The 17,388-nt window shown below is 38.9% G+C and overlaps 1 pseudogene; it reads right to left on the bottom strand.

The window, feature by feature from the left end:
* Window positions 1-17,388, bottom strand: part of LOC118840533 — a 79,480-nt pseudogene that overhangs the window by 35,412 nt on the left and 26,680 nt on the right.

Raw genomic sequence — 17,388 nt, 5'->3', positions numbered from 1 at the left:
AGGAGGCCATTTTAGACAGACCATAGTCTGTATGAAAGAGAGTAATGTATAATAGGGCTGGAAAGGTAAATGCTACAAATCAAGAATTGATTTAGCATTTAAATTTATTGTTTATTGTCTAGAGTTCCAGGGCTTCTTAAACTTTTTCTTCTCTCAACACTTTTTCTGTTTTGACAGCACACATTTAGGGTTTGTTCATTGGCATTGCGTGGCCTGAGGGTATGCACAGTACAAAGTGCCCATGCTTTATTTTCAAAAACAAGTCTGCAGTGAAGTTGTGTGATACAACACAGGCAAGTCCTGCCAGAAACACCTTGAATTCATTACCCACTTGATTTTTAATTAATTTTTGGTCCTTGAGTGTTTGGAAACCTTTTACCATTGCCAAACTTTTTGTGTCCCCATGTGAGGTCACCAGCCACAATTTAAGAAGTGCTGTTAGACTTCAGAAAACAATGAAAAATTGTTTTGTTTTCTTTTTTTTCCTGTGGAGAGCTAGTTGTTAGACATTTAGCAGCATGTCCCAGGATAGGACCTAGACTAAAGTGGTGGGTATATATTTGGAGAGAAAGTGACAGGCGCTAGATATGTTGGTAAGGGAGAAACAGCAAGATTTGGCAACTGACTGACTGGATTTGTGAGTTGAATGGAAGTGAGAAGTTAAAGTTGACTACAAGGTTACAAATGTTTGAATGGAAAGATGATGATCCGCTAAACAAATACGGGGATATTTGGAAGGGGTAGGTTTGAAGGAAAGATAATGTGTTTTGTTTAAGGCATGTTGAGTTTGAGATGTCTCCAATATATTATGAAACATCCAATAAGTAATTGTTGATAAATATACCAGAGTTCAGGTGAAAGAATAGAGCTTGATATATAGATTTAGGAGTTATCAACATTGAGGTGACAAACCCCTGGCAACTGATGAGGTCATGAAGAGAAAAAGTATAGAGTGAGAAGAGGGTCTAGGAAGCAATCCTGGGGTATACCCACAGTTAGGTGGTGTAATATGAATGATAATTTATCAAAGGAGACTGAGAAGTGTGGTCAGACAGGTAGGAGAAGAACCAATAATAATACCTAACCTATAGCCCACCCTGCTTTTTCCATAGAGGATTACCTGTTCATTCCTTTTGTGCATCTTAGCTAGAAGGAAGTCCCTTGCCTTTGGAGACAGAGAAAAGTCTTCTCATTTAACTTCCTGAATGTTTGTCTTGGGGTCCACATCTACTCTAGTTCATAGTGAGCGTCCCACACATCTCTTGAATTTAGTCAGTGAAGGCTAGACCGTTAAGGAAGGAAGTGGACAAGCATTTATTAAGCACCTACCACACGTCAAACATTGTGCTGTGTTTCATAAACATTATCTCACTCGATCCTCACAGCAACCTTGGGAGGGAGGAGCTACTATTTGTCCCCATTTTATAGTGGAGGAGACCGAGGCTCACAAAGTTTTTGACAGAAGGCAAAGTAGTGTCTGAGGCCAGATATGAACTCAGTGCTTCCTGACTCCAGGAGTACGGGCCAGAGCCATAATCCATGTAAAATTGTTTTGCCTAATAACTACAAAACATCTCTAGGATTTGGAGTTCTATAGTTTTCTATTTCTAAACTTCTCTTCCTCTATGTAGATAATAAGTAGGTCGAAAAAAGCCAAAGGCAAAGATACACCCAGGGAGTAAGATTATTTTCTTCTAGCTGTATCCCTACCTTATTCAATTTAGATACACTAGCCAAAGTCTACAGATTTTACGCTCACTTTTGTATCCAGAAAGGAAGACAGTTTGTGGAAGAAGATGATGAAGTCATAGAATCCTAGGGTCACAAGGCACCTCGGAGGTCATTTATCCCTATGGGAGCAGGAATCCCCCTACAACATCACATCTCCCACAAGTGGTTATGCATCCCCCACTCAAAAGACCCTGGGCAGGCCTTACCTTTGAACATCTCTGCTTTTTAGGAAGTTTTTCTTTATGTCGAGTCCAAATCCTCCTCTCCATAGTTTAAGTCTTTTTGTCCTAGCTTTGCCATCTGGGGCCAAGCAAAAGCAGTAAATTTAGCTTTGTATATTTTGAATGTGAAGCAAAATTAGAGAAGGCTTGTTGCTATTTGGTTGTTTTTCAGTTGTGTCTGACTCTTTGTGACCCCATTTGGGTTTTCTTGGCAAAGATACTAGACTGGTTTACCATGTCCTTCTCCAGCTCATTTTACAGATGAGGAAACTGAGGCAAACAAGGTTAAGTGGCTTGCCCAGGGTCTCAAAGCTAGTAAGTGCCTGAGTCCAGATTTGAACTCAAGAAGATAAGTCTTTCTGACTGCAGGCCTGGCACTCTATCTACTGCGCCACTTAGCTGCCCTACCTGGCCTAAGCATGAGTGAATGATGCAGAACAGTAGAGTAGAAAGATCAATGGACTTAGAGTCAGAGGAACAAGATTCAAATTCTACCATCTGTACGACATCATGCAAGTTACTTCTCTCTCGTTCTCAGTTTCCTCATATGTAAAATGAAAGCATTGTAATAATCCCACTTTGGACCTCAGTTTCCATATCTATAAAATGAGGTAGTTGAGCTAGATAACCTTCAAGTTCCTGGGCTATAAATATATTATTTTATTTGGAAGTGTGCAACTATAATTCAGTTAAAAGTTCAGGTCTAGGAGTGTAGATTTTAAATGACCATTATCAACTCAGTGGGGTGAAGCCTCAAGAATATTTAAGAATAGATATCTAAAGGCAGTGGCTTAAGGAACAGCCATAATTAAAAGAGAGAAGGAAGAAGAACCAATGAAGGAAACAGAACAATCAAAGGAGAAGGGGAACAACCAGATGAATATAATTCATTGACGCTACGGGAGAACAGAATTTCAGGAAGAATGAGGTGCTCAGTGGTGTCCTTCATCACACAGATATATAGAGAAGGATAAGAACTGAGAAAAGGCCATTGGGTTTGTTAGCAACATTATTGGTCATTCTTCCTCCATTCTTCATTTTCCTACTCTCACATGGAAAATGAGATCAATATCTTCTCTTTGTCCTTTCCAGGAAAGATATGATGAAGTGGCCCCATGGAAAGTCTCTAACATGGATTCTTTCTGCCACTACCTCCCAAGGGAAGAGAGATTTCTCCCCCAGAAGCCCTAGTGCTTTTATGAATTCAGCTCTTCCCCTTTCTTTAACTTCTGCTATATTCTTTAACTTTAGAGTTTTGGCTACACAAAACATGCTCAGGCAGCTAGATAAAGTGGAAACCAATTTTTCTACAGCATGAGCAAATCTTGGGGGATAAGCTAGACACAGGTAAATTATAGGAATAGTCTTGTTATATAAAACTAACCAGACATAGTTCACTCATTAACCAGATTATTGCTCTAGGCTCTTTTCCCAGTTTGGTCAGCTCGAATCTTTGGGCCCAATCCTTAGATTACTCAGTCCTTCCTAGCTGGCCTGGATCCATCCTTCAGTTTCAGGCGGAAACTTCATTTCTTATGGCCACCTGATACCTTAGTCAGCTTGGTCCTGACTCCCTGAGGCTTATGACCAATAACTCCCCTGAACTAACATTTTTCTTTCTTGAACACAGTCTTCCCCATGAGGTTTGCAAGTCAAATGCTTTCTTGAAATCAGTAAATATTCAACAATCAATAAAAATATTTTTAAGCTCTACTCTTAAAAAGATGCATGTTTTATGATGACCACATTACAGATTTAGTCCAGTTATTATTTTTTTTTAATTTTAGGACAAATGACAACAAAGAAATTACTATCCTTTCTCTGGTCACCTATAGGCTAAGTTGGGGATTATCTCCAGTTCTTCTCTTCATTTTCCACTGCAATCCCTATTAATGCAACTTTCCTCTGTCACAAACAATAGGGAAAGTTTAAGACGTGTCTCTTAAATTTTAGCTCTTTAGGTATATTTTGGCCCTTGATGATCCCTTTGTGTTCTTTCATTTAATCCTCACTTCTGTTTCTTTTTTTTTTAAAAAAAATGCATTGTTAACCAATTAGGAAGATTTAAAATTTTTTTCCAATTACACGTAAAATTTTTTAACATTCATTTTTTGAAATTTTGAGTCCCAAATTCCCTCCCTCACTCTCACCTTTCCTCCGTCCTTGAGAAGGTAAGCAATTTGACATAGGTTATACATATGCAATCATGCAAAACATTTCCATATTAGTCATGTTGTGAAAGAAAACACAGACCAAAAAAATAAAACAAAAAACAAGAAAAATAAAGAAAGGAAAAATAGTATATTTTGATCTACATTCAGACTCTATCAGTTCTTTCTCTGGAGGTAGCATTTTTCATCATGAGTCCTTCAGAATTGTCTTAGATCATTGTACCGCTGAGAAGAGCTAAATCATTCACAGTTGATCATTATACAATGTTTCTATTACTGTGTACTATAGTCTCCTGGTTCTGCTCACTTCACTTTGCATGAGTTCTTGTTAAGTCTTTCCAGATTTTTCTGAAAGCATCTTGCTCAGTTTCCCATATGGCACAATAGCATTCCATTGTAACCATATACCATAACTTTTTCAGCCATTCCCCAATTAATAAGTATCCCCTCAATTTCTAATTCTTTACCACAAAAAGAACTATTATAAGTATTTTGTACATGTAGGTCTTTTCCTTTGTGTTTTTTATCTCTTTAGGATACAAACTTAGTAATGGTATTGGTAGGTCAAAAGGTAAACAGTTTTCTAGTTGGGCATAGTTTTATATTGGGCATAGTTCCAAGACTAGAACTCCAGCCTGGTTGGATCAGCTCACAATTTCATCAACAATGCATTAGTGTCCCAGTTTTCCTATATCCTCTCTAACATTTGTCATTTCCTTTTCTGTCATATTAGCGAATCTGATAGGTGTGAGGTGGTAACTCAGAGTTGTTTTAATTTGCATTTCTCTAATCAATAGTGATTTAGAGCATTTTTCATATGATTGTAGATAGCTTTGATTTCTTCATCTGAAAACTACCTGTTCCTATCCTTTGACCATTTATCAACTGGGGAATGACTTTTACTCTAATAAATTTTCCTCAATTCCCTATGTATTTGAGAAATGAGGTGTTTATCAGAGTAAGTTGTAAGTTTTTTTCCCAAGTTTGTGCTTTCCTTCTAATTTTGGTGCATTGGTTTTGTTTGTGCAAAACTTTTTAAATTTAATGTAATCCAACCAAGGGAATTTTAAAGCATAATACAACTTCTAGGAAAATGGGAATCACTTTTTTTTTCATCTGGAAGGAAAGATCATGGTGAAACCAACTGAATAAAATCTTCCAGAAAGAAATGTTTTACCACGTCTCTGAATTTGTAAAAAATACTTTATACTCTTCACTATTATCTCTGTTGTCCCTGTGAAGAAGTGTCAGTTTGTTTTTTGGTTGTTTCCTAACTAATTTTTTTAATCTTTTTAGAAGTTTTTTTTAATCATCTGATAGGAAGAAAGTAGTGGATCACTACCTCCCTTCATTTCATACTTCAGTACAGAACTACATTTTGGTTTCATTCCCACAAACACTGCTGAGAAGCCTGTAAGAGCCAAGTGACACATTGCTAATGAAGATGTACTGGAATACTGCAGGGCAAAGGATATCAGTGGGAAATGCAGAAATTAATTACCTTTAGAATACAGTGAAAGCTAAGTCCCCAAAGTTTGGATCAGCTTTTGGCATGAGTACTACTCTTTGCTTATGTGTGAATTTCTACCCTTCCATACTGACTCCAGGCAGATTCTGTGCCATAGCAACCATGAGAGTTTCACAAATCTAAACTTCTACCCTAGTTCCAGTATCTTGGTTTTGACATCCAGAAGCTCAGCTTACACATATGTGGAAAAGGTGACCACCACCATGGTGTGATTTGGCAGAAAGAATCCCAAAGATTCAGTTGCTTTAAAAATATCTCTCACCCTTCTTCCCGCCACAGTGCTTGAAATTACCACCATTGAAGTCAGCATGCTTCTGGGTTGGGAAATTGTCTCCAGAAGATTACAATTAAAATGCATATGACACTTTAAACTACAAGTTATCAAAAACTTGTTATCTATCAAAAGCAGCAGGAACTAATTTATGGATTTAAGTGACAGAAAGCGGGGATCTGAGGACATAAGACATAAAATAAGTATGTCTTTACTGGAAGAATGTAAGAGATATCTAGGATAGGTTGAAATGGGACATGATAGTGGAAAGAAACATCTTGAGTTAGGGCAGCAGCATGAACTGAATGGGGGGAGAGGGTGCTGAAGGAGGAAGAAGGAAAAGGGTCTCAAAAGTAAAGATAGGGGATCAATGAAAACAAACTTCCTCTAGTGCCTAGTTTTACTCAGGGTTTGATACCACTTCACCCAAAATTCCCCATCCCAGTCAGGTCAGACCCTTGACCTTCATTTTACCAGTTTTATACTCATGTAGTATCAACACTGGAAACTAGGTGTCACAGTGGATAGGGCACTGGGCCTGGAGTCTGAAAGATCTGAGTTCAAATCCAGACTCAAACAGTTGTTAGCTCTGTGATCCTGGCCAAGTCACTTAACCTTGTTTGCCTCAGTTTCCTCATCTGTAAAATGAACTAGAGAAGGAAATGGCAAAGCTCTCCAGTATCTTTGCCAAGAAAACCCCCAAATGGGGTCATGAAAAGATGGACAGAATGAAACTTCTCAACCACAACAACGGCTCCCGCACCAACACAGCCAAGCCAGTGTATGGGCTTCTCTTCTCTTCACCTCTAGACAATGATTCACACCGTGTAGATTCCTGTTATACCAATCTGCCTCCACTTGACAGAGACAGAAGGAAAGGGGAAGGAAGCATCTCCTTTAGGACCGAAGCATCATAGATTTACAACTGATAGGGATCTTGGAGACGATCTGGTCCAGCCACTTCATCTTATGGAAGACAGAACAGACTGAGAGGAGTGAGTGATGCACTGTTCTTAACAGTGAGGGATGGGATTCCGGTCCACCTCCTCTAACTCTTCCTCTCCATGGACTGTAATTCCATCCTCGGCCGCAGGAGCAGGAGTAAAGGATGGGGAGAAGACATCGGACTTCGTTAAGCAATTGAAGTACTGCCATCCACCTCGTAGCTTCTCGCCCGTACGATGACCTTGAAGGTACCTTCTAGCTATAGATCTAAAGTGAAATCACTTCAATAACTCAGCCTTGAGTATGATGACATTGGGAGAAATTGGCTTAGCTTTTCTGTGCCCTAAAGTGGTGGCTAGGTGGCACAGTGCATGGAGTCAGGAAAGCCTGAGTTTGAATCCAGCCTCAAACACTTATTAGTTGTGTGACCCTCACAACAACCTTGGGAGGTTCGTGCTATTATTTTCCCCATTTGGTAGATGAGAAAACTGAGGCAAACAGAGGTTAAGTGACTTCCCCAGGGTCACATAGCTAATAAGTGTCAGAGCTGGATTTGAACTCAGATCTTCCTGACTCCAGGCAAAGCATTTCATTCATGGGTCCACCTAGAAGGCCCAAATCTACCTTAATTGTTACGTACCAAACCAAATTCATACGTACCAAACATTGAAGGGAATAAAAAGGGCATCAGCTGGCAAAAGCAAATTTTTCAGAGACAGGAAAAGCTACTGAGGAAATGTTTTAGGGCTTTTTTGTTCACTTGTTTTCCAGTCATGTTTGACCCTTTGTGACCCCATTTGGGGTTTTCTTGGCGTAGATACCAGAAACGACATTGTCATGGCTGTTGTGCAGGCAGTTTTCAGCTGTGTCTGACTCTTTGTGACCCTATTTGGAATTTTCTTGGCAAAGATACTGGAGGAGTTTGCCACCTCCTTCTCCAGCTCATTTTACAGATGAGGAAACTGAGGCAAAACAGAGTCAAGTGACTTACCTAGAGTCACATAGTAAGTGTCTGAGGTCAGGTTTTAATTCAAGAGGATGAGTCTTCCCGACTCCAGGCTTGGCAATCCATCCACTGCACCAGCTAGCTAACCTTAAGCACAATATAAATATTAACTATTAGCCCTATGAATTTCCAAATCAAACAACAGTAAAGTTAGGCATTTGCTAACAGAATGTCAAATATTTGGGTCTAGGACAAATAGAAAAAGAAGACTTTTAAAATGTAACGTGTGCTAGTCTTTCTACTTCCCCTCTCCCTTTCCCCATCCCTCATCTCCTGCAGCGTGTACCTATACATAGGATTTACATCATAAAACTTCATTACACTTACTAGCAGGGTATAAAAAGTATTTCAAATGACATCTTTCAGTATCCACACAAGTATTTGGGCAAAATGATTCACAGAACTTCTCATACGCTCATGAAAAATTGTCTGACCCTATCTATAAGCTAAAATTCCACCTTATGCAAAAAGTTTTTTAGTGTACCTTAATGCAAGTTCCTTACCTCATCCCTGACTTCTGCCTTGATCTTTTGCCCTTTTTTTCATCTCTGGCACTTAGCACATGGCCTGGCACATAGTAGGTGGTTAATAAGTGCTTGTTGATTTGGCTTGTCAAATCTGTTCCCTGATCAAAACACTCATGTAGTTCCCTATGCATATTATATGGTACAAACTCTTTATCCTGCATTAAGAAAATTCATAATCTGGTTATGTTTCAACAATTGGGCTAGCAGCTGCTGTGGAGGGTATAAGACCCAACAAGACCAGCAACAAGAGCTGCCAGCACAGGTTCTTTGATCTGCTTTTCTAAGGAAGGCAACTTTAAGGGGTTAGCAATCCCACTTTAATCCAACATACAAATATCATTCACTTAGTTCAGGAGGAAAAGCCAGCAACCTGAACTTCAGAGCAAATACAAACAAATTACAAACACACATTTTAAACAGACCAAATACAAACTAATATCTGGGTTAGCAAAGCCGGGGGCAGTTCCAACGGCTTGCCCAGAGTGCGCGCCACTCTTCTAGTGTGGGAGCCCCAAACAAAACATCTGGGTTTCTTCAAAGCCAGGGGGCTCCTTAATGGCTACCCAGAGTCCCCATATCAACACTCCTCTATGAGTGAGAGGCCCAGACAAAATGCTAACCTTTGAGTTTTATACCTGTTCAGGGCCCAAAGGATTCATACCTAATCAACCAAAGGGTGTGAGCCTGGGGCTTAGTACCTAGTTAGCAAAAGGTTGTGGGCCTGAGGCTTTGCACCTAGTAAGGCATTTGATTACTTTAGTATTTCTAAAAGAGAAAATAGTAAAAAAAAAAAAAGTCCTACCTTAATTACCAATACAGGTTATAACCCTTTTGAACTTTATTTCTTAATATTCTATATCCTCTACATTTTAGCCCAAAGAAACGCCTACCTCCTCAAGTTTCTTTCTTTCCTCCTCCATTTCCTGGCACTTGCAAACACTACCTCCCATTCCTGGAATATACCTGGAACACAACATTTCTGTCTGTCGAAATCTGTCCCTTCCTTTAAGACCCAGCTCAGATGACGCCTCTCCCATAGTCTACCCAGATGAAATGGGCAGAGTCACAGAATCTCCATGAGGAACCCTTATTGGCACAAGAATCAACAAGTGGTCACCCACCTTTTGCTTGAATGCCTCCAGTGAAGAGTCACCCACAACTTCCTATTGCCATCCATTCTACTTTCTCTACTCTGATTATTAGGATTTTTGCCTCTTACATCAATTGTAAATTTACCTCAGCTTCTATTCATTGCTCCTGTTTCATCTCTATGGGCCAAGAAAAACAAGGGTAATTATTCTTTTATGTGACAGCCATTGTAAATTCGATCTTCCCAAAGTCCTCTTTTATACAAGCTAGACATCCCACTTTCCTCCAGCCGATCCTCATGTGATTTAAACTCAAGGCACATCACCATTCTGGTTATCCTCCAATTGGTAATCTTTAGCTTATTAATTTCCTTTGTGAGATGTAGAATGCAAGACTGAACATAGTAATAAAGTCTGACCAAGAGTGTGTGGGGTTGGGCTACCACCTCCAAAATCCCAGACACTCTGCTTCTCTTAATGAACCCTAAGATTACATGAGATTTCTTGGCTGCCACATAGCATTCATGTCATGCTTCTACTGTTTCATACAAATTCCTACCTAATCATGCCTCGCCCATCTTGTATTTGTGAAATTAGATTTTTGAACCCAGTAATAACACTTTACATGTATTCTTATTTAATTTCATCTTATTAGATTCATTTTAATGTGCTAGTCTTTCAGTATCTTTTAAAGTCCTGAACCCTGTATGTTACTTGTTCCCAAAGTTTATCTTCAAAATTAGTAGGCAAACCTTTCATGCCTTTATCCATGTCATTGATAAAATGTTAAGCAATACATGCTGAATATTTCCTTCCAAAGCTGGTTTCAAAGCGCTAATGACTACTCATTATGTCTAGCCAGGCAATCAGTTCTGAAATCACCTAATTTTGTGATCATGTACCTCGCATCTCTCCATATTTTCCACAATAGCATGAATGACTTTGTTAGTGCCTGGCATACGCATAATAGGCACTTAATAAAATTGAGTTGAGGGGCAGCTAGTGGCACAGTGGAAAGAACACCAGCCCTGTAGAAAGGAGGGCCTGAGTTCAAATTCAGCCTCAAACACTTAGTAGCTGTGTGTCCCTGGGCAAGTCACTTGCCTCTAAAAATAACGTAAAATAAAGACTAGTCGATTCGACTGCTTTGCTAAAAAGAGGTCAACGATATCTACAGCAGCTCTTGTTGTATCAGGTTTGCTATATCATGGTTTATGCATGATCAGAAAAGGAAATAAGTTTTATATAGAATGGCATATTCTTGATGAAGGCATTCTGGCTCTCTGGGATTGCTGCTTCCTTTCCTAATGTTCAGTAATCATTCCTTTGACAGTATATTTGAGAAGTTACTTAGGAATTGAAGATAAGCTCACTAGTCTCTAATCTCTTCTCTTTTAAAAAAAATCATGACTCAGGCAATTCAATGGACAGGAGGTGGTACCTGAGAGTTGCATTAATTTGAATTTGCCTAATTATTAGCGATTTAGAGTACTTTTTATATGACTATTGACAGATTGGGTTTCTTCCTCTGAAAACTACCTTATTCATATCCTTTGACCATTTATCAGTTGGGGAATGGCTTTTATTCTTATAAATTTTACTTGGCTCCCTATATCTTAGAAATGAGATCTTTATAAGAGAAGCTTGTTGCAAAAATTTCCTGGTTTCCCACTTCTCTTTTAAATTAGTTACATTGGTTTTATTTGTGCAAGAACTTATTGCCCAATACTTTCTAACCTTTATCAGTGTTTTCTAAGGTTCTTTCTGGCAATATCATTTTACTAATACGGATCATCAAAAAGTATATAGTAGTCATCCAATTTGACAATATTTAGGAGGTTCTGGCATGTATCAGATGCATCCCCCAAGAAAAGAGTCGACCCCTCTACTATTTTTTAAACACTTTTGTTTAAAGTTTTGAGTTCCAAATTCTATCCCTCTCTTCCTTCCTCCCCTCCCCCTCCTTGAGACAGTAAGCAATCGGATATAGGTTATACAAATGCAATCATGTAAAACATTTCCATACTAGTCATTTTGCATAAGAAGACTCAAAAGAAAAAAATAAAAAAGAAAGTAAAAAACAGCATGCTTCAGTTTGTATTAAAATAATATGAGTTCTTTCTTTGGAGGCGGATAGCATACTTCATCATTAGTCCTTTGGGATTGTCTTGGATCATTGTATTGCTGACAATAGCTAGATCATTCACATGTTTTCATCAAACAATATTGCTGTTACTGAGTTCCCTGGTTCTGCTCACTTCACTATGCATCAGTTCATGTAAGTCTTTCCAGGTTTCTCTGAAGTCATTTCTTATAGCACAATAATATTCCATGACAATCATATACTACAGCTTGTTTAGCCATTCCCCAATTGAAGGGCATCCCTTTGATTTCCAATTTTTAGCCATCACAAAAAGAGCTGCTATAAATATTTTCTTCTACAAATAGTCTCCCCCCACTTTTTTGGATGTCTTTGGGATATAGACCTAGCAAGAGACCTCTCCATTAATACTATCAGGTCAATAAATACCTACCTCAGTACCCTTCAACAAGGAGTTAACCAACCACTTCTAATCATTTTTTTTCACTCTCTTATCCCTCACTTAATTCTGCATAAACATTTCTTACACAAACAATTGCTCTTGTTCAGAGTTCAGCAGTTTTCTCTCCAGAAAGTGTTTAGTGATCCTTCTCCTCCTTGTCTCAATGTCATCATCCCAGCTGCCATCCCCTGACAGGTTTGGATCTCCCCTTTGCCCTTATCACATTTCTACCTTGTATCACAGGGTTTTTTTGCATATAAATCTTATCCCCTCCTTGCTTTATATTCTCCTGAAGAATGGCAACTGCTTTCTATCTATGTATCCCCAGCGTCTAGCACAGTGACTTTTAAATAACAAGTGTTCAATAGATATTTGTTGAATTAAATGAAAATGCCATTTTTCTCTAAATTTTCAATCCTTCCCTGTACTATCTACCTTTACTTTTCATACCTGTTCCTGATTAATGAACTGAATTTTTCATGGGAAAAGATCCAACTTCCTTTAAGCACTGTTTCTTTCTAACTGACTTTCTTAAGAGTAAGAGAAATATTTGTCAGAGTCCATCACATCTGCTGAGGCGCTCAGATAAAATCCAGCCTACAAAGAAATAAGATAGAGCTGGATAGAAGCCCAGCTGATGAATGAAGACTAAATAACCACTTTATATCATCTTTCCTGCGCCCATTATATTGTGGCAAGATTTTAAGCAGTAGAATTCCACAACTAGATTCTAAGCCATAGCTTAATGACACTTTTCAAAACCTAATGCTATTTCAAAGAATAGGGTTTTTTTCCTATTATGTGTGATCTTTTCAGTAGGTCAACCTACTGTGAACCATTATTTCTGGCCTTCACTAGACTCTATGGCCCAAAAGGTCATAGAGATTGTCTCCTGTGTAAAACCCAGAGAGGAGATGAAACAAAAACATTTTTTAGTAATGTGATAAAATTGCACTATTTCTAAAGTTACTTGTAATTGCCGCTGCTACAAATTTAAGGTCATACAGTCAAAATGTCAAAGTTGAATTTTTTAGTGATCTTGCAAAAAAAATGCACATAATGGGATGTACCCATGCCCGCCCTACTTGTTTTCATCTAACCATGTGTGCTAGTTCAGTCTTTGGGTGCTTAGGGATGGTGAACATCTTTGATGCTTCCAGCTGGCCACATGTGAGTCAGAACTAAAGTACTCAAGTACTTTGGGGACGACAAAATCCCTTATTAGCCAATGAACAACTCAAACACCAGCCACGCTAGAACATCCTCTCCCTCGTTGCTCAAATCACCTGATCAAACTCTGATGCTTATCACTAGTCAGGTGACTCAGTAAATCTATATAAAAAAGTGGGTCACTCAGCTCCTTGCTTTCTTCCTCCAAATTTCAGGTAACATCATATAAATCTGAGACGTTTCATGAGTGGTGGGGAAAGGGTACCACTTCTCCAAATTACTAGTATGTAGTATGTGGACTACTAGAAAAGAGAGCTTAGGCGGGGCAGCTAGGTGGTGCAGTGAGTAGAGCACTAGCCCTGCAGTTAGGAGGACCTGAGTTCAAATCTGGTCTCAGACACTTGACACACTTACTAGCTGTGTGACCTTGGGCAAGTCACTTAACCCCAATTGCCCTGCCCCACCCCCCAAAAAAAGAAAAGAGAGCTTAGCAAAGTGAGTTCGAACCTGAGCCTCTGGATGCCTCTTGTACATTTTTTTTCTTTGCTTAATCCCAGGTGATAAAACATTCATCTTTAGATGGACGTCTCCAGACATGGAGGGGACCTTGTCAATTCTAGAGATCCAGAGAGCCCAGATCCGAAGTTTGTACTAAATAAACTCTGGAAAGAATCCCCAGAAACTATTGAATACTAGGTAGAGGATGAACTCAATACCTGCTTGGGCTTATCAGGAGAAATCTATCAGGAGAAGGACAGTATAGAGCCAAGGTGAAATATTAAATCTATTCAGCAGTTCCAGAAAATGCTTTACATATGACAATATTGATTGCTACTGCTTATTTACTTTATATTTTGGTTGTCAATGAGTACTTTGAGACTCTTTTGTATGTAGGAAGCAAATATCTGCCCCATAGCTGATTTACGCTGTTTATTAATTACCTTTGGTTAGACCCTGGACGTGAGAAAAGCATAAGCTATATGTATTTCTCCCCTAGGGCTCAAGGGTGGAGGCATAATAAACCAAAGAGTAAGAAAAGGATTTTATCTCCTCTCAGGGCTGAATCTGGTTCACTGTATGTACGGGTCCAGTGTAGAGGAACCATATAGAGAAGATCGATGGCCCAGTGCCCCAGTCCATTCATGTGGGCAAAAACAGCCTTTTGCAAGCCCTTCTTTCAGCTGTGTCATAGTCATAACTTTTCCCTTAATCAACAACATTCCACCCCTTACTCAGCATATGAAGGGGCCAATTTCTCTGCTTGGAGAGAACAGTGAGAGCATTGCCTGAGACTCAGTTCCTCTTAGGTAAATATCCTCCTTCTTACCAAGTTTCTCTTTTCCTCACCATGCTGTTATAACTTAGTTCTGCCCAGGGAGAATTGTGGGATCCAGATTCACCTGAAGTGATCTTTATTCTATTTTGAGGGGAGTTAGCAGAATAAACAAGATTCTTTTTCCTATAGCTCAGAAGCCCCCAGATACAGAAACTAGCCTCCGCCACCCAACAATTCAAAAGGAGTATCTTTTCTCTTTCTTTTTTTCTCCATCTCTTTCAATGTATAACACTGTGCCTCACTGTCCCTCTCACTATTTCTAACTCTCTATTTACAAATAAAGAAATGCACAAATCAGAAGTTAAGAGCAACCATTATCCTAGCCAGAGGCAAACTAAGAAAACATAAAGCATTTTGAAGAATAGTAAAACTTTGAGATTAATATCTGACCCACCCCAGGACAGAGGAAGTGATGGGGGAAGGTGAGACAAGTACATTATCATTTTCATCAAATTACTCTGAGAAAAAAATGCTCAACAATCAGCCCGTTGAGATTGTTCCATCGAGCTGCAGAGAAAATGGTTACATCTATCTACAGCTCAAACACCAGCGCCATTGGGACATCCTGTCTTTTCCTCATTTCTCAGATCACCTGACCAAATTCTCATGCTTCTCACAAACCCAACATCCTCACTCCTACCTATATCCCACTTCTCAGATGGTTCTCCTCCAGGGTAAGGAGTAGAAAAACAACACTGTCTCTTTAAAACCTGAACAGTCTCTCTTCAGTTTGTGGAGCTGGAAAAGCAAAAGAATTGCATTCCAGCCAGCAGAAATTCCTCAGAGTGCATTACTCCATGTCAGAATGAGGTACCAGGTTACATTCCTCACCAGGGTTAGGAATTTTTCCAGTTGATTGCAAAATCAGCTATGGTACACTGGACATCTGGAATAATACATCATAGCGTCAAAATAAACACCAGCACTAAACAGAATAAGAATGATTAACCTGGCTCCCCAGGTAATCCCCTTAGGGTGCCATGCACAGCAAACACACATCAACAATATACACAACATACATATGACAGTAGAAAGTCTGGCTTTCCAGGCTACTTGGGCCACTACATGTCTAAATTGCATGTGGGATATATCGTACACATCACAACAGTACATGCATATCCCCAGAACAAAAATAAATCTGCATCACAGCAAAGCAAAGCAAGCAAAAAAAACCATCTGTAGGCATACAACATAAAAAATATGCAGAAACACCAATATCCATGCAAAAAGCCCCACAATTATGATAATAAATGGTCTAATGAACAGTTGCTACAATACATGCAAGATACACGCAAAGGCAAATACGTAACAAAAAATAAGACAAATATTTTTATGCTGTGAGCAACATGAACATTGATAAAAATATGCAATTGTAAGCAAGGCACCCATTATGTGAGTAAATATTAGGATTTTCACCTGGGCTGCATATCTAATCATTTCTTCAGTTTCCTCTAAAATATCATGCTAGTCTAGTCACCAGTCACATAGGCCTCTATCTCCAGTGACCTCCTGACTTCTGTGCTGTATACCTGAGCTAGTTGATGGTATGGGCTGATCATAATCCTCACCAGACCTATAATTCTACATTCCTGAACTTGAACTTGTATAGGGTCCAGGCCAGTTAACAAAGTTATTGCCCTCTATGGGTTTTGTCTATTCCCTAAGAGTCTCTGAAGATGTTATACTGAGCAGAAAATGTGTTGCCTAGAGTTTCAATTCTCTTCATTGTTTGAACTGGTTGTTGGGTACATAGTCTTTTTCAGTTGAAATACTTGTTCATGAATCATTGTCTGGTTCAGATAGTCTTTTCTTTTAGCTTTTATTTAGCATTTTATTTTTCCCCAGCTACATGTAAAAATAATTTTTAACATTTGTTTTTAAAATTTTGGTTCCAAATTCTCTCTTTTCCTCTCTCCCCATGACCCCTCATTGAGAAAGCAAGTAATTCAATATGTAGCCATGTAAAATATATCTGTTATCATCATATTGTGTCAGTCTTTCTACTATGGGCAAGTGGCATTTTTTTGCTGAGAGTTTTCTGGGGTAAGTGTCCATTATTCTGTACCTGCTTATCAATTATAGGCCATGAGTGGCTGCAGTAGATTGTCTTAGCAGGGCTGCCATGGGTCTCTGAGTCAACTCTGTGAACAGATAAATTGTCCAAGCTCCCAACAGCCAAATTGAGAGTAGCTTTCCAGCCATCTGCTAACTTCTGTGTCTCAAGAACACCATGACTTCTCAGAAAAACTCTATCACCTTGTTGAAAGTCTTAACAATGAACTCAGGCATCATATTCAAGTGTCTGTCAGTATTCCTCTGATTTAATGTTGTAGCTAAGTAGTGATCCTTTAGCTTCTCTCTGAGCCAGGAGATAAACCATGAATATCTGTGGTCCCTTCATCATAAGATACTGCAGAACACAAGTTAGTAGGCAATCTCATCTTACACTTCAACATCAGTAGGTAGGATTGTACTGGGAAAGCACCATTTTGTTTTGGTCTCATTGTTCTTAACATGTTTATCAGTTTGCAATGGAAATATGTAGGCTTTGGGTCCCTTAAGAGTTTCTTTCAAAGTTTCTGCATTGGTCTGAATGGATCTTGGCAGGAAGTCTATACTGAGAAATTTTCCCACAATACGTTAACAATCATGGACATTTTCTTCTAGTTATGTATGCATGTATCTACTTTGTGAAATGATTGGTCATCTCTGATGTACAGCTTATGTTCTTACTATTAACTTCCAGATAAGGTCAATGCAAGTAATTTTCAAGTATTTGCTAGTGCTTATAATCTCTATTTATGCAACACAAGTTGGTAGTTCTTTTCTTTGAGCACATCACATATAAGCT

The sequence above is a fragment of the Trichosurus vulpecula genome, chromosome 1 (genome assembly GCF_011100635.1).
Source record: "Trichosurus vulpecula isolate mTriVul1 chromosome 1, mTriVul1.pri, whole genome shotgun sequence".
In the NCBI taxonomy this organism is placed as follows: Eukaryota; Metazoa; Chordata; class Mammalia; order Diprotodontia; family Phalangeridae; genus Trichosurus; species Trichosurus vulpecula.
This window is presented reverse-complemented; position numbering and strand designations above follow the sequence as displayed.